This window comes from Fringilla coelebs (assembly GCF_963513975.1).
Source record: "Fringilla coelebs genome assembly, chromosome: 2".
Lineage (NCBI taxonomy): Eukaryota > Metazoa > Chordata > Aves > Passeriformes > Fringillidae > Fringilla > Fringilla coelebs.
This window is the reverse complement of record NC_140029.1, coordinates 16,894,176-16,920,531: the sequence shown is the minus strand read 5'-3', so window position 1 is coordinate 16,920,531 and position 26,356 is coordinate 16,894,176. Positions and strand designations below refer to the sequence as shown.

The window sequence follows — 26,356 nt, the reverse complement described above, 5'->3', positions numbered from 1 at the left end:
GAGGCTGCTGACAGTCCCTGCCTTTGGGCTGCAGCAGCTAGGATGTTCCCAGCCCTGCCAGCTGCCCTCCAGGGAAAGCACAGCCTGGTGGGGGCAGTTCCTTGGGCCAGGGAGTGCAGAGTCTGGCTGGAGCATTCAGGAGAGTTGGGTAATGGGTGCTTCAGCTCAGAGACTGCTAGGCTTGGAAAGCTGTATGAGGTATCTGTAAGAGACAGCCAAAAAGCAGTACAGGATGCATTACAGGTGTCTAAATCCTTCCTGGTGTCCAGCTGGTGTACCAGACAGCCCTGTACAGACATGTTGTGTACCCTAGGACATCTCAAATGGTACTGGACACCTTTGCTTAAGCAACTGAATCCCACCCCAAGTGGTTGGCTCAAGATCATATATAAAGCCCAGACCTCTTCACAGGCTATCCAGTATTCTGATGTCTGGAATTTGCCCTGTCTCAGGAATGAACATATCCACATAGTGGGTTCGGTCAGATTTATTTTCAGGTTCCTCATTTTTGAATAATTTGACAAGCCAAGGGTCATTAAAGGAAGTTTTGCAGTGGGTAACAAACATTTCTTCACAGTGTAAGTCATGTACAGGAAAAGAAAGTCTTTTCACCTACCTTTATTATGCTTTCTTTATTTTTATTTCAGCTTTCAATGTCATTATGTCTTCACTGCTGGGCTTTGGAGGGAAATGCACATGCTGATTTAATATCCCTGTGCTGAGTCTTACCCTAACTGTGTGGCTGCTTTGGGTTGTTCTGCTTTTTGAGAAAAAGTCCATGAAAGCCTTTAGCATTAAAATCATATGAGACAGAACAAGAAGAAGAGACACCCCAGATGGAAATAAAACCCCACGGGGAGGTGGGGTTTATGAAAGCAGCCTCATGTGTGGCACAAGGCTTGATGGAAGTGTCAATAAGACAGCCCAGAAATTCCTCTGGCATGCAGTGCGTGCAGGAAGGTTTTCAAACTGGCTGTTTAGTGTGGGGTTTTCTGTGGTCTAAAACATTCCATGCTGCATGTTTGGAGCAATAGCTGACAGTCAGGACAGCCTGGGATCTCAGCTGTCATTTTCAGAAATTAGTGGGCTGCTGAGAAAAGTAAGAAAATTAGAGGCCTGGAATGGATAGAGAGGAATAAACTGAATTGGGAAGCATGAGCTCGATAGTTTGTCATTCTGCTTTGGGTGAGACTTGTATCGGGTAAGAAACCTGCTGAAAGCAATTATCTGAAAAAAATGACACTGCTCAGATTTCTGCCTTATAAGTTTCTCTGCTGATTTAATCCTGCTCCCCCATCCATTCTGTGAGTGTTATGTCCAGTCTAATGAGGCCCCCTTCGTTCGTCTTGTTTGGGCAGCCCTCCGAAACCTCTCCTATCAAGAAGGGCTCTTTCAGCCCCAGAGACTCCTGAGGGATTTGGGGGCAGAGAAATGCAGAGTTCAGAGGAGCAGCAACTACTTGTGAGAGTTAATGAGGGGAAATGAACTCATTTGTGATACTTGTAAACTTGAAACCCAGTTACAGGGAGCACAGAGAGGGCCGGGGCATCCAGCTGCTTGTAACACAGATGTACTGATCTGGGAAGAGGTGAGCTGCTGGCTCTGGAGAGCCTGACTGTGCACAGAGCCCTGCTTCTGGCTTAAATGGGATTCCTTTGAAAAAGAGTCCAAGTCATGATAAAAATTCTATGTGCCCTTTCCAAACATCCTGTCCCAGAGCTCAGATGCTGACAGTGTGCTTTGTATCCTAATGGTGCTTTGTACTCTCAGCTTGTGAAGCCCTCTGAGCCTTTAGCCTGGCTTCCCACTGTGGCTGCTCTTCATGGAACAGCACTGATTTACACCAGTCTAATCCCTTACCCTTGTGACAGGTACTGCAGAGAGCTGTAAGTACTAACAAACTGAAAAAGCTTCCTAGCCCACTACTCAGTGTCTCATGCTTTAGGTAACTTCATTACCACATTACATTCCAGCAATTTAAAAAGCAAACATGGATCAGTCAAAGAAACTGTACTGGTTTGTTCCCAGTCTTCCCCTGAGCAGCATCCCCCTCCTATACCCCTTCCTCTTTGATTCCTAAAAAGCCATCTATGGCTTTAAATAAACTATAAGTGGGGACACGACTCTGCTTGATGTTTGGTCTGCACTGGAAGTAAAGTGTCACTTCCAATTTTTTGTGGGTGCAGAACAAAGACGCCTGTGACCAATCCACTGTGCAGTGCGCTAGTTTTGTTTGAACAGAGAGCTTTGGTGAGAAGCATATTTCAAAGGGCCAGGGAAGCAGATTTTAAATCCTGTCAAAGAGAAATTATTGCACCTTTTCTAATTCCCCTCCATGGTACCTTGTGTTCTTGCCTCATGCAATAACCTTGCACAGGAGGGGGAGCAAGGCAGCTGGAGCAGCGTGCCAAGGATGGCTTTGGCTCTGTGGGGCTCCACCCCAGGACAAGAACTGGCCCATGTTAAGACAACCAAAGGGCTGCACACAAGGGTGTTTGCAATTGAGGAAGTGTAGAAACAGAAGAGCCAGTAGGCAGACTGCAGCACTCCTCATTTACCAACAGCAATGCCCAACCACATTTATCTAACCAACTTCAGTCACTGTTGTCAGTACCAAATGAAACAGCACTAGGTGTCTGTGAGATAATACTATCTGTGTAGCTGTTTCACCACATTTTTTCAAGAAGAGTGCAACAAATGAGGAAGGGCTTTATTAAAATTAGTCCCAGATTTACTATGAATAGGAGTTTAGCCAGGTTTCATATATGTTATCAGAAAAAAGTATTTGCCTATCAAATAACTAAGTGGTTGAGTAAGGAATTGTGAAAAATTGCTGGGATGACTTCCAGTTGTAGACTGTGGTGAGTAAATGAGGTAGGTCATGCCTCCCTGACAGCCTGGGTTCCAGTTTCACATCAGGCAGTTCTGTATTGCTGTGTCTGTCTCTTCTGCACCATTTACTTCATATACTGTATGTACATCCCTCCCTCCCCCCATTTCCACTCTCTCTTGTACATATTTAATCATAAAATTTCTCTGCTGTTCTCATTCCTTGTATTTGACATGTGCTTTATCCAGGCTTCTGCCTCTGAGAGCTGGTCCTTGATAAAAAGGGACAAAGCAGACCATCAAGCTACCATGCTCTGTACAAAGCCTTATTTTTTCCATCTGTCAAAATTAAATAGCACTTGGGATTTTCCCTTGGCCTGTCAACATTTTCACAAAATTTGGGGCTGTCTGTGAAATTCTGGGAAAATAGTTGTACAATGACATTCCCTTGCATGTTGTCATGGTGTCACATAGCTCTCTGCAATTTTATTTTTTTGGGGGGGTTTTTGAAGATTGATCCACAAAGAGGATTACTATCACTGCTCACTGCAGCTCTGTCACTGCTGTTGCACACATCTACCTCAGTCACCAGCCTGCCCAAATAGGCTCCTGTCTTTCAGACTAAGCATTTTTAGCATCCATTTAAATGTTTGACATATAGAAGGTATTTGGGGCATTCACAGCCTTGGCCTCACTGGGATGCAAGTGGGAATCTTGGGCTCCATCTGGGACAGGATTTCACTATTTTCCATCTGGAAGTGACCACTGCAAACTCCCTTTCCTATGAAGGCTACTCATCTCTAAAATAAATGGCCATTTTTATCCAGGAGATAAAGGCTCAAGGTTTTCTGCCTTTCCTCCCTTCTCTGAGCTGTTTGTGGCTGACAGACAGCATGTGGGATCAGTACATCTCTCACTCCCATTTGATTATGCACATCCCTCTCTTTCCCACAGCAGCAATGAGGACAGAGATAAAATACAACTGTTCTCCCACTACACTGTCATGAAGGCTAGAACAGACACTGAGTTTATAAGGTATTTTTTAGCTAAAAGCAGAAGGTGGTCAAAGCTTTTAACAAGAGATGCCATGTCCCTCAATCAAAGGCACATGTTCAGGTGCTTTCTTCATCCCATTTTCCGTTTTGAAGGGAAATTTCAGTAGCAGACAACTTTCAGAGACACACAGCCAAGTGCAGTGAGACTGAGAAACACAGGGTTGCACGTATCCTTTCTAGGTTGATTTATCCCTCCCTTTGCTGCAGCCATGTCCATCCTTGCTCCAGCTGCCACTTCCTTGGCCACCCTCCCCAGCAGAGCCAGAAGCTCCAGATGGATGGCTCAGCCCTGCCACCGTGTGCTGTGTTTTTCTGGTCAGAGCATGAATACAGCACCGCACTCACAGGGAAAATGATCATCTGTTCCTTCATAGCTGATGGATGAAGCACATGAATATGGAAGAATAAACACAGAATTTCCACAATTGTCTCAAACTCTGTGTGCATTGAAAGGAATTGGGGTGGTTCTCCTGGGGCAGCAGATGGCAAGCTCACTTGGGGATAATACCCATTGGATTCTTGTATTTGTGGCACTGCTCACAGAGGTCACTAATCCTGAAGCTTGGCTGCTCCCAGGGGGTCACTAAATGCATTGGTTTGGGGTTTGGAAATCAGGCACAGTATGTGCTAAGTGTTCTAACAGGAAATTCATGTGTAGTATTTTAATATGTATTACATCTCAGACGCTTGACAAGACAGGCACATAGATGATGAATGTAATTTGTCAGTAAAATTCAGCAGATATATCTTCAGGGTTTAACTCAATATCAAAGCGAGAAGGCAGCATTGAAAGTAAAGCAGTGAAAATTACACTCCTCAACTATTTTCCATGAAGTGATAGTAATTATTAGATAAGTAATAATGATTTGTGCCAATGCAGTCAGTACAGAGTTGTTATTTGGTCCTGTGGGTAGAGCTTGCTGTAAAATGCACATTAAATGCAATGGGATTGTTGCAGTTCTGCTCTGTTTTAACAGGACAGAATAGGGCAGTTCTTGCTGGATGGTTTGCAGGCTTTTCAGATACCAGTTGTGCTGGGACAATGACATGGTTACTATTTTAGGCAGTGGGTTACTTGAATGTGACTTGTATTTCTATTTGCGCTAAAAAAACTTGCGGTCGTTTCAAGCAGTTATTAGTCTGTATTATAACAACTGTCTTTAGCTGTTTGAAATGCAGAGCCCTGGCAAGCAGAAATATAGAGTTGCCAGGCTAAAAGCAAAATGCATTAAATAAAACATCAATATTTATGACGCAGTCAGTAGTTCTTCTGAAATAAACAAGAAGAAAATCTTGTGAAAAAGGATCAAGAAGGCTGGAAACACCAGTGAAAAACAATAAACATAATATAGTTACGGTATAAAGCTTGTGTAACTCAGGGCTCAGTTCTTCGAAGAGCCCCAGCGCTGCCACCTGGGGCTAAGCAAAGGCTTCAGACACATTGAGTGATGCTGTTGGGCAAAAGAAGGGTCAATGAGAGGATCCTGTTCTGCAATTCTTGTTTTGCAGCTGGCACACAAATACCACATCACCTGAGGTGTTATATTTCTTTTCTCTACCTCCTTTTTGTCTCCATTTCTCACATTTCTTAGAATCATCACAGAATAAAAGAATGGCCTAGGCTGGAATGGACCCTAAAGATTGTGTTGTTCCAACTCCCCTCCCATGGCCAGGGACACCTCCCTGCAGACCAGGATGCTCAAAGACACATTCAACCTGGCCTTGAACATTCAAAGTATGGAGCATCCACCAGCCAGCTTCTCTGGGCAGCCTGTCCCAGGGGCTCACCACCCTCACAGTATTCTCATTTGAACCCACCCTCTTTCAGCCTAAAGCCATTCCTTGTCCTGTCACTACGTGCCCTTGGAAAAAGTCTCTCTCCAGCTTTCTTATAGGCACTGAAAGGCAGTTACAAGATCTCCCTGGAGCCTTCTCTTTTCTTCTCCAGGCCAAACAACCCCAAATCTCTCTGTCTGTCCTCACAGGAGACGTGCTTCAGTCCTCTGATCATCTTCATGGCCTTTCTATGGACCTGCTCCAGCTGCACCGTATAAAAAAGAAGGGTAACACCAGTAAGGATTTCCAGGGCTGATTGAGTTGTCACCTATTGTTGCCAAATGGTGGGGTGCTTGGCAATGCCCCTGCCAATGATGGCCAGCTCCTCTGAAACGGGAGCAGCAGGCTGGAGCAGCCTGGTTTTAGGGCACATGCAGCCAAGTGGTGCAGGAAGGAAGACAGATGATGAAATAATGGCACTGAGATTTCCTGTCCAAGGAATATCACTGTGTTCTGCTTCCTTCTCTTGTGTCAGGTCACCAGAACTGGCACTGGGTCTTATTTTCTTCTTTCTTTCCTTGAGAAGGTAAAATAGAGGGGAGGCAGAAATATTCATACTGCTCCTGCTTAAAAGCTACCTTTTATGTGGTCCAAGTCAGCTTTGAAATTGAAACCTCTCTGGGATAATGAAACAGAAGAGGCTGAGTTTCTATTTAGACTGATATTATTTGGCTGAGGGCTGTCTTTACTCAAGAGTAATTTGGGAAAGTGACAGACAGCTGTGACCTTGATTTACTTTGCAACAGTTTAGGTTGAAATGGAAGAGTATTGAAATTTGGATTTTTTCAAAAATTTCAGGGACATCATTAAAGAGGAGGACTTTCCGTTCTTCCTTTTAGTACACTCTGTGCTGTTAAAAATAGCAGAGGAAATAGATGTGTGACATTCATCTGCTGACTCCTTCGTGCCTGTTACCAGACTTGATTGCTTTTAAAGACTGGTCAGAGCAAGAAAGTAGTCCAGGACTCTCAGCTTACCTCTGAAGGATTCTCAGAATGGGAAACACCCATTTGTATGATAAAATGCATTTGTTAAACTGTGCTCGTGGGAGGCATATAACTAAGGAAAGAAGATAGTGGAATTCCCAAACAAGGTGCATTTGCTGAGGCAAGTGGAGAATTCATATAATATGGAACATATTCTGCCCCATTTGCTTTGGAGGTACCCTAAGGTACACTGAAATGCATACATTAGGGCAGTAGTGCTACTTGAGGATCATTTATTTGACACTGATCTTCAACTCAGTCACCCAAAAACTTGAAGCAATCTGCATTCACCAAGTAAAACAGTTAGTTAATATCAGTATAATAGGAGGGGAAATGATGGGAGAGGTGGGCAAGCTTCTGTTTCTTTTGACTGAAAGGATTTCTGCTTCCTTGAGAGTTCTGAGAGCTCTGTATAAAGTTCCAACCCTAATTTATTTCTGTTGGGATCTTTCCACCACCCAATCCCACACTTTGTTTGCCCTTTCTTTCTTACAGGAATGAGTTTGTTTGCTTTCCTGCAGAAACATCTCACAAGCAGGAGTGAGTGTGGAACTTTTCAGGTCTGGGAGATCTCACAACCAGCCAGCAGTCTGCCAATGTTGTAGATTAAAATGTCTGTAGATTAAAACAATGCTATTGCTTAGGAGAACCAAAGTAAAATGAGAAGGCTGTGTTCAAAGGTTTAATCAGGAAATAAATCCATAGGCATTTGAGCTCCAAAGTGCTGACCCATGAGAAGAAAACTTAGGAAAACTACAACACTAAATAAATTGTAACATTAACCAAAGACAATGAAAAAGTAAGAACTTCATGAGTATTTGTAGACTTGTACTTCACTCTCTTTTTGCCTTTTCAGAAAATCTAGAGGACACTCTTCCCTTTCCCATGGCAAGGGGACCACCACTGGCACAAGGCCAGTCAGCCAGTAGATTCTCAGTGAAAATTTTACCTGTTTGTCCTAAATGAAAGTGGCACTGATTTGTTTTTTAAATTACTTTGTTCATCTTAAATTTGTAGGTATATAATTATATAGAACATAATCAAATTATTCTAGCAAATTTGGGGAGGAAAATCAAAAATTATGGGGATTGGATGCAGGGGACAGGCCAACAGCAGGTTCACATTTTTTCCTTAAGAAGCTGGGTTAAACACTTACTTCATTTAGAAATGAAATAGCAGTGTGGTGAATTGGCACACTTTCTTCTTCTTTGTTCTTTTGATCTAGTATATGATGTATAATCGATGTTTCTCCAGAGATGTTATTGATGCTGCTATGTGTATGTAGGATCCCCCTTTGCTAAAGACTGTGATATCTACCAGAGCAGATAGAAAACTGAGTGATGAGTGATGGCAGAGGACATGGTCCTTTGTATTTATCTAATGTTCACACTGGCAGAGCTTCTGAGATGGTCCCACATCCCTGTGCACCACAGTCATTGCTCCTCAGTCTTGGCTCGCTGTGCCTGTGCCAGAGACCTGTTCCTGCTGCATGCCTGGAGAGGATGAGTGCAGTCTGGTAGGGCTGTGATGTGGAAAAGATGGCCTGCAGAGATATTTGCTGAAAGATGGAGTGAGATGCTCTGTAGTGGACATCCTGCCTTTCATGAGTGTGTAATGTTGTTCTGTCCCAGGTGACAGGAGATTCAGGTTTTTAATTCTGGCTCATTCAGAAAGGCTCTGGTGTTTGATAAGAATGTGTTACCAGCCCACATGCAAAGCACAGGTCTGAAAAAGAATGGAGAGGGAGTTATGAATAAAATCTGAAGGCAGGGTTTTTACTGACTTCCACTTCTCACTGACTCCCTGTCTCTAGCACAGATTTTCTCTGGGACCTGATGCACCAGCATGTTCCTAATTCAGAGGGCTGATGGGGGCTTCATTGTTGAAAGACCTTTCCAGTCCCCTCCATGTGAGACATTTCTAGCTTACAAAGCAGTACTATTACATGTTGTGTATGACACACCACTACCCCTTTTAGAGGAGGCTGCATAAGTTTTGTGGTGCTTGTAGAGCCCCGTGTCAGGTACTTACCTGCAATCAGCACTGCAGCGAGGGCTATGCTCCTGTGCAGGCTGTGTAGGCAGGTGGCACAAAAAGCAGTCAGAGCACATTTGCTAATGCAGTTGTATCATAAGATCACAGAATCATTTCACTTGGAAAAGACCTCTACGATCATGGAGTTCAGCCATTAACCTGACACTGCCAGGTCCGCCACTAAACCATGTCCCTAAGTGCCACATCTGCACATCTTTTAATTACTTATCCCATCGGCCCTTTTCCTTGTGCAGTATCTGATACGTCTGCAGCTTCGCTGGAAGCGGGGAGAGATCCAGAACGCGAGTCTGTGTTTATATCTTCGTGTAGCCCTGTGTCTGTATAACAGGTACACGGAGGCGTATGTTATACATATGCATGTGCACACGGGCTCCTCTCTCCTGGCACCGCCGGGGCTGCCGCTGCCAGCATGGGAGCAGCACGCAGGGAAGGCAGGCTGCCGATGCCGGGAGCCGCCATCCCTGCCAGCGGCAGCGGAGGGGCTCATCCCGGGTACCCGCTGGGGCTGGGCAGGCTCAGCACGCTGCCCTGCGCTCTACCGGCAGAGAAAACGCAGGTAAGGGGAAATTGCCCTTGGCAACCGAGCGGCCCTGCTCTGCGGCTGGCCGGGAGCTGCGGGCTCCTGCAGCCGCCAGTCAGGGGTGACCGTGTTTTCCAAAGGCCCCCTCAGGGATGCTTAAAAGGCTGAGCAGAGCGGAGGAGTATGGGGAGCGTGAGCGCTGGGGGCTCGCAGCCTGGCTGCTTTGTAGCAGACGGGAGTGCTGGCCGAGGGATTTTGCTGCAGCATCCTCCCCAGTAGCCAGCGGGGAGCAAAGGAGCTGAGAGGTGAATGACGCGTACCAGGGGAGCGCTCCGGAGCCGCCTGCTCGCTGGTGATGCCAGTGAGGCTTGCAGGGGTAGAAACTGATCTCAGCCCTGCAGCTGGGTCTCCTGGTCTGCAGCAAGTGCAGGGTTATTAAATCCCGATGACACCGTGTAAGAGCAAAGTATTTTTGTAAGAAGCGACGTTTGCTCAGGAGCCAGAATCACCCGGGTCCTCCAGATGACCTCGTCCCAGGTAGCTCTGCTTGGGATTCTTTTTTATTACAGAAGTAGAGTTGGTCTCTGATGATGTCACACTCAGGAGGAGGGAAATAAAAAAAAAAAAGAAAAAAAAGATAGATTGCAGTCCTAATGCAAGGAGGATGCAGCAGACCACAGAGAGAGTCCTCTCCTGTATGGAAGATGAGGTGAAAGGCAGAGCCCCTTTGAGGGTCTCTCTCTCCCTTCCACTTCAAAGAGTAAGACTGTCTGCCTTCTGTAAACGGAGCTGGTTGTGTAATGCATTATACATCGCAAGGTTAGACCTCTTCTGATTTCTTAATGGGAAGGCTATTTTATTTCTCAAGTGGGTGCCAGCGGGGATGCTGGAAAAGCGCAGGGACACATCCTCCGTCCCACACTGACACGGATGCACAGTCAACTGCAGACCAGGAACTTGTGGAAGAGCAGTGAGGACCAAATCTGGAGCCAATGCAGGGGGAGAGGAGCAGCCTCAGCTTTTTTAGCAAGTGAATGGGGAGGGGGAGGAGGGTAGTATGAGCAGTGATGTCATTTTTAACTGGTTCCTCACAGAGCTGGGGAGTGAAGTTAAAGGAAAAACCTGCAGTCTCAGAATGGCTCTCAGCCTTGACTGGAGACTCTAAATGACTGAGGGTTCCCACAATGGTAATGAATTTTCTTTCCTATGCAGAACTGTTCTGTTATTTTAGATCAAGCAGAGGGCATTTATTTTCTCTCTCTCTCTTTCTCTCTCTCTGTCTCTCTCTCTCTGTATGTTTTGAGGGTTTGACTTTCGCTGTTGCCTCTGGTTTTTTAAATACCTTGTAGGTTATTTGAAGTTTTTCCTGGGTAGTTTGAGAATTTTTCAGTGATGTGGGAATCCATGTCATTACAGGAGAGTTTAGCATGCAGCATTTCTGCTACTCATCAGGAGGGGAGATGCAGAGGTTGCCAAGCAGACAGCATTCTGCACAGGAAATGTACTTTTAAAATCACAGGTGGAAAGAAAGGGACTTAACTAGCATTTGTTGTTGTAATGGATGGCATTAATGTTGCTTGCAGGAGGCAGAAAGACTTCTGGTCAACTATCTAGACAGAAATGAATTTTGCTTGGGTGATAATTTCTATGCTTTTGATTGGCAGGTTTTTATTATGAGCATTTTAATTCTAGTGGCACTGAATGGAGAATGTCAACATAAAAGATTCTGGCTATGTTAGATAGTATATGTATATATAATTCTTCATGGCATGCATTAACCACTTGAGTGCTGCTCCCTCCACTGCATTCGCCCTGTTGCTGTCTTCCATAGAAATCATTGGGATGCCAGGCTGTGCTGTGGACAGAGGGTTATTTTGTCTCTGGTTCCAGGAATCAGCAGAGGCAGTCAAGCCATTTTTAGATAAATAAGTTTGTCAAGACAGGTCCCTCAAGGGGAAAGTGTCTCAGCCCAAATGGTGGGCAGTGAAAAGCATCCCCAGTTTATATTTCCAAGTATTCAGCTACTGGTATCACCATTACAGTTTGGGTTTGTGGTTGTTGTGATGATGCTGGGTCCAAAGGCAAAGGGTATAATGCCAAAAGCCCATTTGTCTATGGAAGACTTGTCACATTCCTCCCTGGGATTCCATTTCCCAGTGGTGAGACTTGCTTGAGTCTTTTCACCCAGAAGAACACTCAAGACAGCTGAGGAAGCCAGACTGCAGTTTTGCTTACTAGGAACTTGGGATGTTCATGTGATTGCCACAGACCTCCCTGCTGTAGTCTGTCATGGCAACTGTGAGCTTGAAGATGGGAGATCTGGGCTCAAGAATGAAAGAGGCAGGAAAGAAATAGGAACATTGTGATTCCTTCTGAATATGAAATGCTCCTTCAGGAAGTTCCTGCTGTGGCTGAAGGCTTGAGGAATCCATTGCTGCCCTAGAGAAGGCTCTTAGTGAAGAGTAGCTGGGAGGAATAAGCCTCTCTTTTAGCAGCTGTTGTGAGGATGCTGGCAGCCATCACAGGGGCCGTTTTGGACTCCTCCCCCTGCAACATGCCATGGTGCAGAGCAAGAGTAAATCTGGTAACCTCTCCTGCCAGTCCTCTCAACATCAGCCTTGGGGTTGGAACATGTAGCTCAGAGACAAAAGCCAGGCTTTTAAAAGGGCATGTTTCTCTCTCTCAGCTTGGTTTTCATCCAGATGTATGCTTGCCTTCACTAACAGTGCTTATGTGGGGGGCAGTGTGCCTGGCAGGTGGAGGGAATGGTTAACAGGCTGAACTGAACTAGTCACCATGGCATATGGAAGCTTTCCATCTCCCTAGTGCCAGGCTGAATCTGCTGCTGTGGATAGGCAGCTTTTTTTTCCTGTGATTTTAGCATGGTACCCTTCACCAGAAGGAAATAAATTCATTTTTTTAAAGGAGAGCAAAGAACTGTGCATCTGGAATAAGCAGCGATTCATCATCCTCCTTTGGGAGCTTAGGCATTCCCACTTCCCTCACTGCCTGGTATGAAAACTAGTTCCGGATTTTGGGCCAGGGCACTAATTCTGGCATTTTTGTCTCAGCTCAGTTCATCTGAGGTGAGAAGATGCAAATTTGTGGCACTAGAGATGGAGTCTGACATCCAAAGAAGAAGGGAGCTGCATGTGACTGCAGCCAGCATGCCCGCTTCTGCAGCCTTCCCCCTTAGGAGCCAGCTGACTTTGCAGCAGGGGAAGGTTAGCAAGACCTTTCCAAGCACAAAGAGGAAAAAGCACTGGGACAGGCTCCTATGGAGCCTATAGGATGCCCTTCTTTTAGGCTTTTTAAGAATAATAAAATCAGGGTGAACTAAAAATACTTAGTCCACTTTAGAGTAGTGGAATTACACTTGGCTTCGCATTTTGGCATTTTTAGGACAGGTTTGGTCACACGTCAGTCAAAATTCACTATAGGAAACATTTTCTGTGTCAGGAGGTGGGTACCTCATTTGCTGTTCATTTTAGCTGTGTTTCAGAGTTGGAAAAGTCACAGACCAGACAATTCTCACGTGGTTCCTTCCTGCCCTCCATTTCTACTGCAGTATTAGCCCCATTGAGCTCCTACCACCAAAGGGATGAGAATGGTTCAATGCCTCAGACCGCTCAGCTGTAAAACCTTGTACTGCTGCTGTCAGCAAAAGCATTACTGATGTGTCAGTGATGGACATGATTGTGAGGGAATGGGACCCAGGGCACAGACGTGACTGCAGAGGTTGCAGTATCTTTCTGGACTTCAGTGAGCTTTGAATTTTACCATTAGTTGGCAACTGTGTTTGCTTACATCAGGCTCTGGACAAAATCACATTTGGTTTGGAGTGGTCTCTTGAGAGGGCTGTGGAGCACTAGGGAAACAGACCTCACCTGAGTGATGTAGCTGACCACTGCTCACAAGGAAGCAGCACATTTTTCAGACTGTAACTGTGACCCTGTGTGAATTCCAGTCTCCACTGTGACCCTTCTGCATGCTTCTGTGGTGGAATTTACTTACTGTTCCAGTTGTTCTCATCTTGCATGGTCTTCTCAGGGGAGGACAACATTCTCCATGAGAATGAACTCAAGCTCACAGGTGTGTCAGAGAGGTATTTTATGGTGCATGCAATGGTGATAAGAAAGAGGACCAAGGCTGGGTACCCAAAGCCCCCACAGCAGGCAAGGAATTAATTTTCAAGGGATGAAATCACATCTGTCCTAGGAAAGGATCCTTCTCAGGAATGCAGAAAAAGTGCAAATAACTCAGTGTGTGTTTGTGGAAAAGAAGGAAAAGAAGAACTTCCCAGCCCCAAATTTAGCAATTAGTTCAGCTCTGTGCATGTGACCAAGAAACACTAAGGTCAAATGTCTAATTGCATTTATGCCATTGTCATCTGAGTAATACCCTTCCCCCCGGCATTTCAACAGGGTTAAAATGCAGTGGGTTTGGACTGCAGTACTCTGTAAGTCAGAAACTAGGTAACCTCCATGGCTTGCTAGCAGGGCCATTTCCTCTCCTTTGGGCTCTCTTGGTAGAGTAGGCAGTGGTTATATTCCTCTGGGATACTTTTTCTAGGCTACTTGTTTTGGAAAAATATTTGTAACTATCCATATAATCTGGATATAACCATAAAGCAGTGTGCTTACTTCTGCCAGTAATTGAAGGAGGGGGGCAAGGCAGTGGGACAAAAGGTGAGTTCTGCACAATCTCTTCTTGTTTCAGGAAGAGCCAGTGTTTTCTTCCACTTTGCACAGCAGTGCTGCACATAATTTACCTCATAATGATAATAGTATATAATCCTCATAATAGTGATAATCTTCAGAAGCTTCAGATTTCAAATTCTTCCCTGTTTTTAGTGCAAATTTCATTTGATGGCATCAGAAAACTGTCTTTGCATGTCTCTGCCTATTTACCCCTACATAACCTCATTGCCAGCTATCAGAGCCAAACTTTTGATAAGAAGAAAGGTGATGCACCAATGTCAGAATATGCAGATTCACATCTCACAGTTGCACCTCATTTTTTTGTGTACCTGACAATTTTTTTTTTTTGGCACAGCACAAGCAATCAAAATTTATCATCCAAATTAAGACTGTAATTATATTTTGATAAAGATCTGGCAATTCAGTGAGAATGAAATTTAAAGGGTTGCCGGGATACAGATGACTGGATTATGGGGAAGTGTTTGTATGTGGAATTCTAATAAGACCAGGTTGTTCAGCATCCTTATCTAGACTTTTCCAATAGTGTCTGATAACACAGACAATCAACTGTGTCTTTGCTATTATCTGGCAAAGTGATTAAAGATACAAGGCTGCCTTTTATGAATGAAAAGGCAACATGCTCGACATGGAGTGTCACAGATGTGTCCCCCTGTTGATACACAGGGAAAGTGAGGGGATAGAGTGCTGACCATGCCCACACTATTGAGCTTGCCAAAATGAACTTTTCCTGAGGTTCCCTAGGGTCTCAGGATTGCCAAGGAGCCTTTGTGGGTCCAGGCAGTGCTTTCCTGGGAGGGGTGAGCCCTCCCCGAGGTGGGGGCTGCTGGGAGCATCCTTTTGCAGGGCTGGGTTGTCACTGGGAGGAGTGAGAGCTGGAGGACGTGTCAGGGATAGGTGGGGGATATCCAAATACACTGGAGTTTGCTGTCCAGGCAGGATGGACACAGAAGCAATGGCAACACAGAGCTGGGGGAGGTGCCAAACAGCTTGATTGAGCCCACAGCTGCCAAAAGGGAAGGTTCTGGCTCTCGTGCAGGTATCTTCTACCACTCCAGCAGATGAATAAAGCTCGACCTCAGCGCTGCAATTTGATGAAAGAAGAGCTATAGCACTTTCTCTAAGTGTCTGGTCTGTATGTGACATTAATTAGCTATTATGGAAAGTTATTGCTATTCAATAATGTGGCCTGCTGACGAGGTATTATTCACTGCCTGTGCTGTGGTAGCACTCACAGACCTTGGAGAGCTTCACCTGCTGTGCTCCTGACAGCCTGCAGCCTGAGCCAGGTGAAATCCCCCACCTGTATCCCAGATGGCCAGCAGCGAGGCCAGTGTCTGTGTGACCACCTTGCTACAGCCCTGCTCCAGACTGCCTGCTTCAAATACAGCTGTGGCAAGGGAGGCTGCTAAGGGAAGGATCCATTTTCCCTTGCACTTTGTTTGTCCCGGCCCCTGTCTCAGCTCCCGCCCACCAAAGCCCTTTTACTTTCAATGTCTTACTCCAAATGATGAGATGAGCCTGCAATAATTATTATAACCTGTCCATCAGTGGTGTAGGAACTTAACTGTAGTTCATGGTTGCATTTTTACTACAGATCAGAAAAGTTCAGTCACCGTACACTTTTTTTAATTAACTGCGAAACCATAAGTGTGTCATATGACAATGTAAAAAAACCAAGGTTTGGTGGCATGAACTGAATTCCTCTCAGGTTTTGGCGACTGAATTTTATTCTCAAGATGTTCTTTCATGATCTGTAAGAAAGGGACTTCCCTTGCACTAGGGCAGTTTGAATGGCAGGAAGAGCAGATGTGAGGCCTGGGTTAATGAGCATTTTGGGAAGGCAGAGTACATAGGAGATGCTGCAGCTGTAATATGAGAAACATTACTGTAGTACCTTGAACAGCCTTTTAAAGACAAGGTGTGCTTAAATTATAGTCTCCTCAAATTCAACCTGCACTAACAGTAATGTGTTTTCTTTTTCCTTCCATGATGTGCATGGACATGTGATGCCAATCTCAGACAACTCCAAAACTCCAAGGTTACAGTCCAATCCAAATCTTGGGATTTTCTGTAAGCATCAAGACTTGCCAGAGCAGAGACTCAGTCACTGCCTGGGTATCACCAGCCTGGGTCTAGTGGGGGAAAGGTGTTCATCCTGGAAATGTGCCTCAGGATCTCCAGTTCTGGCATGTATGGAAGGCTCAGTACTGGTTCTTTGGATCAGTCCAGGATTGTCCTCTCTTACATCCTAAATCTGCCTTTCATAATTTTTCACTCTTTCAATGTTAGAGAAGTCCAGCAAATACCTGAGAGGAAAGGGGTTCTCCCAAATTTGATAAAATCTTTTGTCTTTAGTTGTTCTGTCTCAACATGTGACTGCCCCTTTCTGCCTTGGCAGTGCCAGGTGTCTATTCATATGAGGCAAAATTAAAACAACAAAAAAAAAGCCTGTAAGTTGTGCACAATTGCATAAATGTAGCAGAAAGTGTTTAGCCTACTCAAAGACTGGCTGATGTGTCAGTCTGGTTTACTCTAGTCACATGCTCTGAATTTGCACTGGGTTTCTACTCTCTAAAATTCATGCAGTTTTTCCTCTGCATTTTTTATAGTGCCTCTTCACAACACCTACACCTACTGGCAATTTTCAGGAATCCATCTTTTCTACCCTGATCCTTTCAGTAAGCCTTGCTTGTTTTCCAAACCAGTCATCCTGCCCTGGGCTGGCCTTGTTGCAGTCTTTGATCCTCTCTGCAGGAAGGTGATTACATGACCTAGTCAGCTTGTGAGTCCCACGTTGTTTCTGGTGCCAGCATCACAGTGAAGTCTCCATGGGATTATTGGAAACTTTTTTGGAGTCAGGCAGAGCCCTGGCTTGATTTTCTGGCAGCTGTTTAAACAGAGGCACTGTGCAGTTGGTGGTACCTCCAAGAGATGCAATAAACTTTATTTATATTATGAATTGTGGTCTGTGGGCTATCAGCATAGGATTTGGCAAACAAAGCAACCCTGAAGAGCTTGGGACCCCATGAAAAGGGTTTCAGCTTTGCTGGGTGGAAATTTATACTTCCTGGGAAGACATATTTACTCTGTAGGTCAAGTGGGGAAGCTCAAGGGGAGGAAATTGCAATCAATGAAGCTATGAGTATAAGCTCTAGTGCCCCACACTTTAAAATTCCTTTCATGTGGTCTGAATCTGAAAGCTTGTGTTCCCCGTAAAAAGTCTCAATGAATATACTGAAGCTGATTTTCTTCACAATTCATTTCTGCTTGTGCAGAGGTATGGGACAAAGCTCTGAAAAGAATGTGATCTTTAACCAGTAAAACCGTGCCAGCCAAAGCCATTGCTACCATTTATCAGCATCGTGTACTTTTTGAAGAATATGGAGGTGCAAAGAGTAGACTGACTGCTAAAATGCAGTTCTGTCAGCATGGCTGCAGCTGCTTTGCCTGTATAATGTACTATATAAAAACAGAAGTCATTTTGTTGCATTGAGACCTGAAGAACTTTCACAGTTTGAGAGTGGGAAATGAGCCCAGATAACATAGCTGGACAGTGACTGATAACACAGTCACTGCCCCATATGCACAATATACTGGCTTGTATTGGTTCATGACCTCCCAACACAGTACTACAGAGGTCCTGCATGCACTGAGTTGTCAGACTGGGAGATACCATGAATTTGAAGCTTAGGTATAAAATTAGCAGTGTTTGTCATGGTGGTAGAAAGAATAGAATAGAATAGAATAGAATAGAATAGAATAGAATAGAATAGAATAGAATAGAAAATTTTCAATTGGTAGGAGCCTCCTACCATGATCATCTAGTGCAAGTGGAAGATTGCTAGTCTGAAATGCAGAATGAAACTCTGGTCATCACCAACTGTAATGTTCAAACCAGTGTTATGTAGACACCTGGCTATGTTAGGTACTGCTGAGATATGTAGCTGATGGACAGCTAGCCCCAAGTCTCCCTGGTTTCATGTTAATGGAGGATTAATTACCTGATTATTTGAGCCCCCTTCAGCATGGCTGGGCATGATGACAGCTGAAAGGCTGGAAAAGAGCTGTAGTTCAATGGGGCTTCAGCTCATGGCAGGGGGTCTGGGGTGAGTATGGACATGGCTGGAGGAAGAGACATTTTTCTCCTTTTGGGATGAATGAATCAACACAAACCCTGCAGCGACAGTGCTGTTGCAAAGTTGTGCTTTCTGTGGTAGGCAACAAATTATTGTCATTTTGCCCTCAAATTAAAGAGTTTCTGAATACAAAAATTGCCCTGGGGATTATATGAATAAGCTCAGTTTTGGGCCCATATCTGTCTCAGTGGTTCATGAATGGGGTGATAAAGGTGTTTCTGCCCACAGTCCTTTCTCAAGGCTTATTTCTGTGAGGAATGTCTGGTGCTTTGGTTACCATTGGTTTCTTCTGGCTGCAATATTTCTGGAGCATCATCCCTAAACTCACTGAGTGTCCACAGAAGAGCATCAAAGGGGAAGGAAGAGGAGTGTCTTTGAACCACCCCTTTAGCAAATATTTCCCTTTGTCACATAAGTTATCATGGATGTGGCTATAACGAGTAGTGAGAGAACTTTCTTAAAGCCTTGGAAATTATTCCACTGTCCTGTAGAACTATCTGCAAAAGAAGCTGTTGTATGACTCTAAATGAGAATCTTCAAACTTTAGATAAGTTAATCTGATGGGCTGAATTTTTGTTGTAGCTTTCCCATTCTAGAAGTATGTGTAACAGCCAAAAACAGGGAGAGTCCTACTAGCTGTGCAGAGGTTGCTCTGGCCCTTGTAGAGTAAAGAAACAATTTTTAAAGTGTTTATTTTTAAAGTGTTGCTGTTGTGCAATATTACAAACACAGAAAGAATCAGGATGTTAATAGATGGGATAAAGGATAACTCAAATGAAAAGCATTCTAATTAATCTTTGCCTAATGCCATTTTCTTAGCTAAGTGGTGGTTGCACCTTTTAGGTATTTTTTCTTCTGTGCTCTTGCACAGAATCCCTTTTTTTCTGGATGCAATGAAAGCATGTGAAGTATTACAATACCCAAACTTTAGAAATTCGAAGTGTAACAAAAACCTTGCCAAGTAGACCTCACCTTCACTTACTGAGAGAAAAATGTTCTGCATCCCAGAGGAAATCAATACTTTCTAATGTGAATAAACATGAAGATGAAATTATCAAACTGGCAAGTGAGAGAAACAATCTTGATTTTTCAGAATTAGTTATATTTAAATGCAGTAGTTAACAATCTTTGAATGATAATGACTGTGGCAGATGATCAGTGAGTTCTTGTGTCCTCCCATGCTGTGTGGGTCTGGGCTCTGGTAGGACCAGGCAACCTGGCTCTTTTTTCTACACTGACCATGGGGGGGTGAATTCTGAGTCATGAACCACCAGTGCAGTGCTTTGGAGCTGCTTGTGCATGGTGAAGATTGTTTGTGCTGTAGGACCCCCTAGTTTTGTGGGTCCAAAACTGCAGCCTGGGCAGTACAAACCACAGCTCATCTGCAAAGGTTTGGAGCACGTCCTAGTGGGGAATAAGGACTGCTTTTATCTGTAAGGGTGTAACACTAAATAGACCCACCAGTGAGGTACTCCTGGACTAGCACATGAAATGCAGGGCCTGTAATTGTATGTGCAAATGCTTATTATAAAAGGGTGATTTATGCTCCTAAGACACACAAGTAGAAAAGGCTGGGAGGTCCCTGGCAGGACAAGAGATGGCTGTTGAAGGCCAGGAGGTAACTTGCACCAGGCCCAGAGCAGGGATGTGACAGCATATCCACCTATCAGGCCAAACTCCATCCACAAACAACAGCAGCCCAGGCAACCACGATTGAAAATGCTGTCTCAGTTCTTAGCCTTTCCCTGCATACCAACACCTATATTTTCTCCTTTTTTTTTTTTTGTTTTAAGCTCAGCAGCAGAGGTAAGACCTTGTTTTCATATTCTCTGTAACACCCTTATGATACTTTAGATGCTACATAGAAATAAGCAGATGGCAGGGAACTGATCTGTATTTGTGTATAAAATGTCTCTGACTTCAGGAACAAGATCCATATTATAAAAAAAAAGTTGGCTGGGGTGGCTCCCCTCCGCCTGTGCTGGCAGATGCTGTGGGAGCTGAAAGGATGTGAGGAGCAATTGCCACCTCCCCCCTGCCAGGTCCTGCCAGATCAGGGCTCTGCTGGATCCGTGGGTGTCTGCCTGTCACTGTGCAGCACGTACAGCATCTCAGCCTCTAGAGCAGTCTGGCACCTCTTCCAGCACTTCCCTTTTTTAACACCACTTGGAAAATCCACACGGAAAGGAGAGGGGCAGAGAGGAGAAGGCTGTGAAGTGGGAGGAGGGTGATGAGGGCCAGACCTGAGGTCTTGGCATAGCTGGAGGGTCCAGAGAAGTCAGTGAGATCCATGACTCAGGATGGACAGAGTAAGGACAGCAAACTGCACCTGGCCCAGCCTATGGTGTCAAGTTTATGAGTGTGTTTATCCCTTCCTTCATAAAAATGAATATATTTTGTTCAGTTTCTCAGGCAATGCTTTACCTTTTGAGTTAAAACTCACCTTATGCCTTGGTAGCTTGCCTGTCTGGTACCCAATTTTACACTTTGTCATTAAATACATTCAACAACTAAATGTGAGGACCCATTCATAGCTTTTCAGACTCATATTTGTTTACAAGTAGGCAGCCCTGCTACTCCATAAAGGTGATGTCTCCCCTTTTTGGTGCCTGGTGGTGACAGAACATGTCAGCTCCTCACAGTCACTCTTATCATGGTCAGTCTTCTCATGGTTCTTCCACAGTGAACAGAGGGGGACAGGTGCTGCTAGAGGACTCTTCAGATCTCTCTGAAGCTCATTTGTACTCAAAATCAGTGAGGAGCTTATCTGTTAGCTACAGAAATTCTCCAGGGAGACAAATCTCCCCTGAGGAAAGTAACTTTTGTGATTACTTTCAGTTGTCTGCTTCTTATGCTTGGAAATATTGTCAACTTTGCTCATAGTGAATAAATCTGAGTGTCCCTGGAGTGCCCTCTGCCCTGATTCACCATTCCACTTGATACACGCTCCATTAAGGTCAAACACTGTTTGCTACTCCGTGACCCCACTTTTAACTTATACTTAATGCATGATAACTTTAATGACAATTCTCCCTTCTCCCAATGCCCTTCTCCCTGCTCTCCTTTGTTCCTTGCCTTATTCCTTTCCAGAAAGTATTTCCTAGTTAAATTTCTTTTCCTGTGGGTTTTTTTTTTCAAGAAGCTTATTTCCTGCCGATTACTTTTATTTAATTTTCATCACTGTTGACAGCTGAGAGTTTGAAGACTTCCTGCCCAGTGTTGCTGTCAGTGCAGTCATTCCATGGTGGCATTTGATAGTTGCCAGTAGGTGTTGACACCTGACATTTCTGCTCTGGTTTTCACTGGATGCAATGAAGTGTGACCATTTCATCCATGCCTTCTGGTTTTCTTCTTCGTGTCCAGGGGTTGGTACATGGTCACAATAAAATGTCTGCCCACACTTAAAAGGTAAGAATTTTATATGAACATTAAGGGAGCAGTTGTTTGCCACTCTGTGTGTTTGCTGTGCTAGAGCTGATGTGTTGAAAGCTGCCCTGTACTGGGTCCGATGCAGGCGCAAAGGCAGAGGAGTCACAAATGTGCAAGAATTAGCTGTTTGCAGCTATGTGCTGGATGACAGCTCTCACCAGAGAGTGGTCCCCACCCCTGCAGCCTCTGACAAACCCTGAAGCCCTTCAGCAGATGTGGCTTTTCAGAAACCCCGTCAGAACTCAATTAAGTTTGTGCATGAATATGTGGCTTAATAGCATAAATGTGAGCACAGACAATAGGATATGGTTTGGGCTCATAAAACCATATTAGCCATAACAATGAAGCTTAGCCTATGTTATGATCTTTATTAACACCCTGCAACACTTCAAAAGAAGTAAACACTTTAAAATTCATTTTAGCTGAATTCATGCTGCATTTTATGTGCTAGTTGCCATTGGCTGTGATGTCTCACTTCCAAGTGGGAGTTAGTGGGTCAGCGTGAGCCGTAGGGGCTCCCCAGCTGGCATGGTCACAGGTTTGCACCTCTGCAGGGACATGCAAGGGGATACAGCTACCAATGCCCACCTCCTGGTTAAATCTGTAAGTTGGCATTTGCCATTTGAGGCTTGCGGACCATTTGAGGTAAGCAAGGGCTTGAAATACAGTAGAAAAAACAGTGCAAGTCTGCAGAAAAAATTTTAGTGCCTAAGGTGAGTAAGCTGAGAACATGTTATTCAAATAATAACAACAGTGAGAAAATAATTTATCTTGACATAAGTTATTCATCCCACAGTCTAGATATACAACATCACTGACAGAGTTTCCAAATATTGTCTGGATGGGTTTCTTTAAAAAGTCACACAGTGTATCTTGGTGTCTTTGTATAGAAAGTCTTTTTGTCTGCGCATAGAAAGTCCTGTAAGTAATACAGGTCATTCCATATATTGTAACACATCCATGCTTTATGGCTTAAGGGCTAATTTCAAACCCAAAAGGCCTGGAGGGGAGAGGCTGCAATTCCTGGGTAAGAGCTGGAGCCCTGGCAGCGAGGGGTGCAGGAACATGTGCTAGGCATCACAGGATGGCTGGAAGGGACTCACAAGAATTCTAAGCTTGCCTAAATCCTATCAGTTTTTTTCATTAAAAACAATTCCCTTGAGAAAGTATAGAAGTGAAAGGGGCATAAATCTCTATTTTCAGGCAACTCTCCTTCCCCTTACCAAACAAAAGGACTGTGTTCCCTATTGTTTCAATTGAAACAAATGAAACTCTGCAATTCAGATGGCCTTGTTCTCAGTGTGCTTCTCTGAACTCTTACAGCCCAGTTTGCTGTAATGTTTAACATAAGTGTCCTGTCAGAAGTGGGACTGGGGAAGGACAGTGTGGAAAGGGGACCCTTCTCCTGGCCCAGAGCAATCTGGTCCAATGAAAGTCGTTCCTGCCCACAGAAGGAAGGTGGAGCTGGGTGATCTCTAAGGTCACTGACAGCCCAGTCCAGTCTGTGGTTCTGTGATTTGTGGGCTGACTCAGATGGTTGTCTAGAACTGGGCTTCAAGCAAAAGGCTTGGGAGGCCAGAGCCTCCCAAGATCCCAGAGGAGGCTGGTAGTAGAGGACTTGGGTATTTACTGAGTCTGGGGAAGAGTTGTACTGAAAGAACCCTGCATCCTGCTTGTATCTGTAACTGCACCAGCCAGCTCTGGGCCACCATCAGTGTGCCTCCAGAGAGACCTCATGGAGGAGTGTGTGTCATTTTTGTTGCCTGTCCCAAGAAACACACTGCCTTACCATTCTGGGGAGGAAGCTGTTCTGAGATAGGTATAGAGAGACAGAGCCAGGTCTCTCAATCCCTCTGCAAAACAGACTTACGGAGCTACAGGAGCAGTAACAATATATCTCTGGAGGAAGGAAAAAAAATAGTTGCTTTTGGTCCCCCTGAGATGCTTGACTTTCTGTCTTCCCCTGAAGGGCTGTGAGTAATTTGAAGGGACATGCTGTAATAGTATTTATCTACATAGTATTGCATAGTATTTACTAAATAGAATTGGAAGAAACTGTTGCTACTTACCTCAACTTGCAATTAATTGGCATCCAAGGCATCTAGCCAAGTATGCTGAAAAAGACTGATGGGAAGGAAGAAGTGTGAAATATGAGCCACCATCTCTACTCCTAACACATGGCTTGTTGTTCCTGACTCTTGGGGGGTTGATTCTTCAGCCTACAGGCAGTGTAGGGAAGAGGGATGCAGCTCATTCATTTTCTGTGCAAAATGGCATCTTTGATTCGAAAAGCTGCTTCTGAGAATCAAGAGAAGGTATGGAGACTAAGTCTTAGAGCTTAGATGGAAGGTTGTAGTTTTTGAAAGTATCAAGGAAAACAGTAATACATTTGCTGGACTTGGAATAAGTCACCTGACTCTTACCTTCCAATATGGCAAGCACAGCATATTCTTTGTTGAGTGTCATCTTCCAGTGTGCTTTTTCAAGGTTCATGATGTTTTACTGATGGTCTCCATGTTCACAAATGTGGAGAGGTTGTTCATACTGTGGATGCTGATGTGGAAATAGGTGAGATGCAACGACCAAATCTCTGCTCTTCTTGAAAAGATGCTCAGCATAGACTCAAAAGGCTGTTACTTGAAAATGACCACTTTAGGTGCAAATATTCAGACAGAAATATGCAGGGGAATTGAATGTTTTGAGTACAGAAATAGTCAGGATACCCTAAAACTGCTTGACCTAGTTTGACCTACCATAAAAAACCAGTTTGACCTACCATAAAATTGTCTATAGGATGGTTTGTTTGGTTTTTTTTTTTTTCCACAAGATCCTGATGGTAAGCATTAACTAAGGTAGGTAGAATAGTAAAAGTAATTTTGTTGAGCTTTGTTCTTGAGTGCTGGCATGTGAAATCAAGGTGACTGATCTGAGAGCAGCATCACAGTGAACAGCACACTTCTCTGTGATAAAAAGGAAAGCATTATGGTGACCTGCTGGAGCAACTCAGGCAAGCTTAGTAGTGATTTGGGCTGAGTCAATACAGGAGAAAAATAGTAGAGCAGTGGGAGAGAATTGCAAAGGACATCTAAAAGCATACTTACAAAGTGTGTTATCAGGACCACACACTACACTGCTGGAGATAAGAGATATCCAGAGTGGGAATAATGTGAACGGCCAACACAGGAAGAAACCTGTGTTGACAAGCACTGAAAGTGTGTCAAATTGAAATAAGTGCTTTTAACTAATTAGGCATGTAGGACTGAAAGGGCTCTCTTGGGACACTGATTTCAGTTCCATGCTCTGGAGTGTGTGTGTGTACACAAATACATAGACATGTGTGTGTATGTAGGATGTCACATCATCCCTGCTGTAACAATCCATCCTTATCATTAGATCCACTAACCTTAAAATAGTTGTGGTTTGGGTTTTTCTCTAAGACTGTTTATACCTTCACTATTTTACTGGCTAGTTATGTCTATTTTCTCATGGAGCATGACAGCAATCTGAATTGATTAATAAATTAATATTCCTGCAGAATAATTGACCTGACTGCAGCCTTAAGCTTGCCAGGCAGGACTGCCATGTTGTCTGCCTTTTACCATTACCCTGCTGGGCACTCTTGGAGGCTGTGTAAAGCATAGACCTGAGAACAGGAATAAAAGGAGAGGAAGAGATTGCTGGCTAGAGAAACTTCACAGGAATGAAGGTTTGAACATATAAAGTACTCTGTATTTCTAAGAGGTTATTGTCTATCCTGCAGCGACAGCTTTGAAATACTTGGAAATACAAAGTTCCATTCTGGCCACTGTAACATATTTGACAGAGTTGGGAAAAGCAGTTTAAATTATGTTCAAACACCACCAGCAGTGATTGAAAGCAGCAAAGCCAAGAATGGGATTAGCATGTGGTACTCTTCACATAAGTGCATATTGCTTAACAGCCTAATCTTCTTACGTGTCTAAGAACCACACGCCTCCCAGCCCTCTTGAATTATGTCTGTTGTGCCAGTCAACCAAACATCAGGTAAATGCAAAATGCAGGGATCTGCTCATGGAAATGACATCCAAATCATATGCTTCCCAGTATCTTAATCTCTCCTGCTACCTGAATGGCAAATACAGGTTTTGCCCACTTGCCCTTTTTTCTCCTGAATAGCTGTTTTTCCCATGTGTAGCATAATGCAAGGCAGGAAAGTGCCACAGGGATGTGCTAAGAAACTGTGATTGAAAAATGAGAGGTTTCACTATATTGGCAGGAAATAAAACAATACAAAGAGCATAAAAGACTGTGGTCTTTCTCAACAGATTCTGCTGTCAGTGAGGTTTCTGCCTTTTTGCTTGAGTTTGAAAAATTTGCTAAATTGTCTGTCCATGAGTGCAGAACAGAATAATAATTGTACTCATGCTGTTGCCCACACTTAGCTAAAGACTTAACTTGTTTTGTCATGTCTCCCCTCCTGTTTTTCTGGAGGGCAGCTGCAGCCTGCACAGACACAGTTGCCTTTGATTTGCATGTGCAAGTGCCAGTGGCAGGGCAGATGTGGTGATCCAGGCTTCAGGTCCAGACTGGTTGCCCAAACTATCTCTTGGGGTCTGTGTCATTGGAGCTTTCCACTCACATCCATCCTGAACTCAGGCTGCACTACACAAAAACTCTTCAGAAATATTTTGGATTTCTGCCCTGATAAAAGCAATAAGAAACAATGATGCACAAGGCCATTACAAACTGTGTTTTCCAGCACAGGCTCCCAGACAGCAGTAGCCAAGGAGCAAACCACCTAAAGTGGGTC

General features: G+C 44.2%; 1 protein-coding gene across 1 annotated transcript in view; it reads left to right on the top strand.

Moving 5' to 3' along the window:
- The window catches only part of NHS (NHS actin remodeling regulator), a gene marked incomplete at its 5' end in the record, with an annotated part of 241,744 nt that overhangs the window by 184,982 nt on the left and 30,406 nt on the right, over positions 1 to 26,356 (top strand). The window lies entirely within an intron of this gene.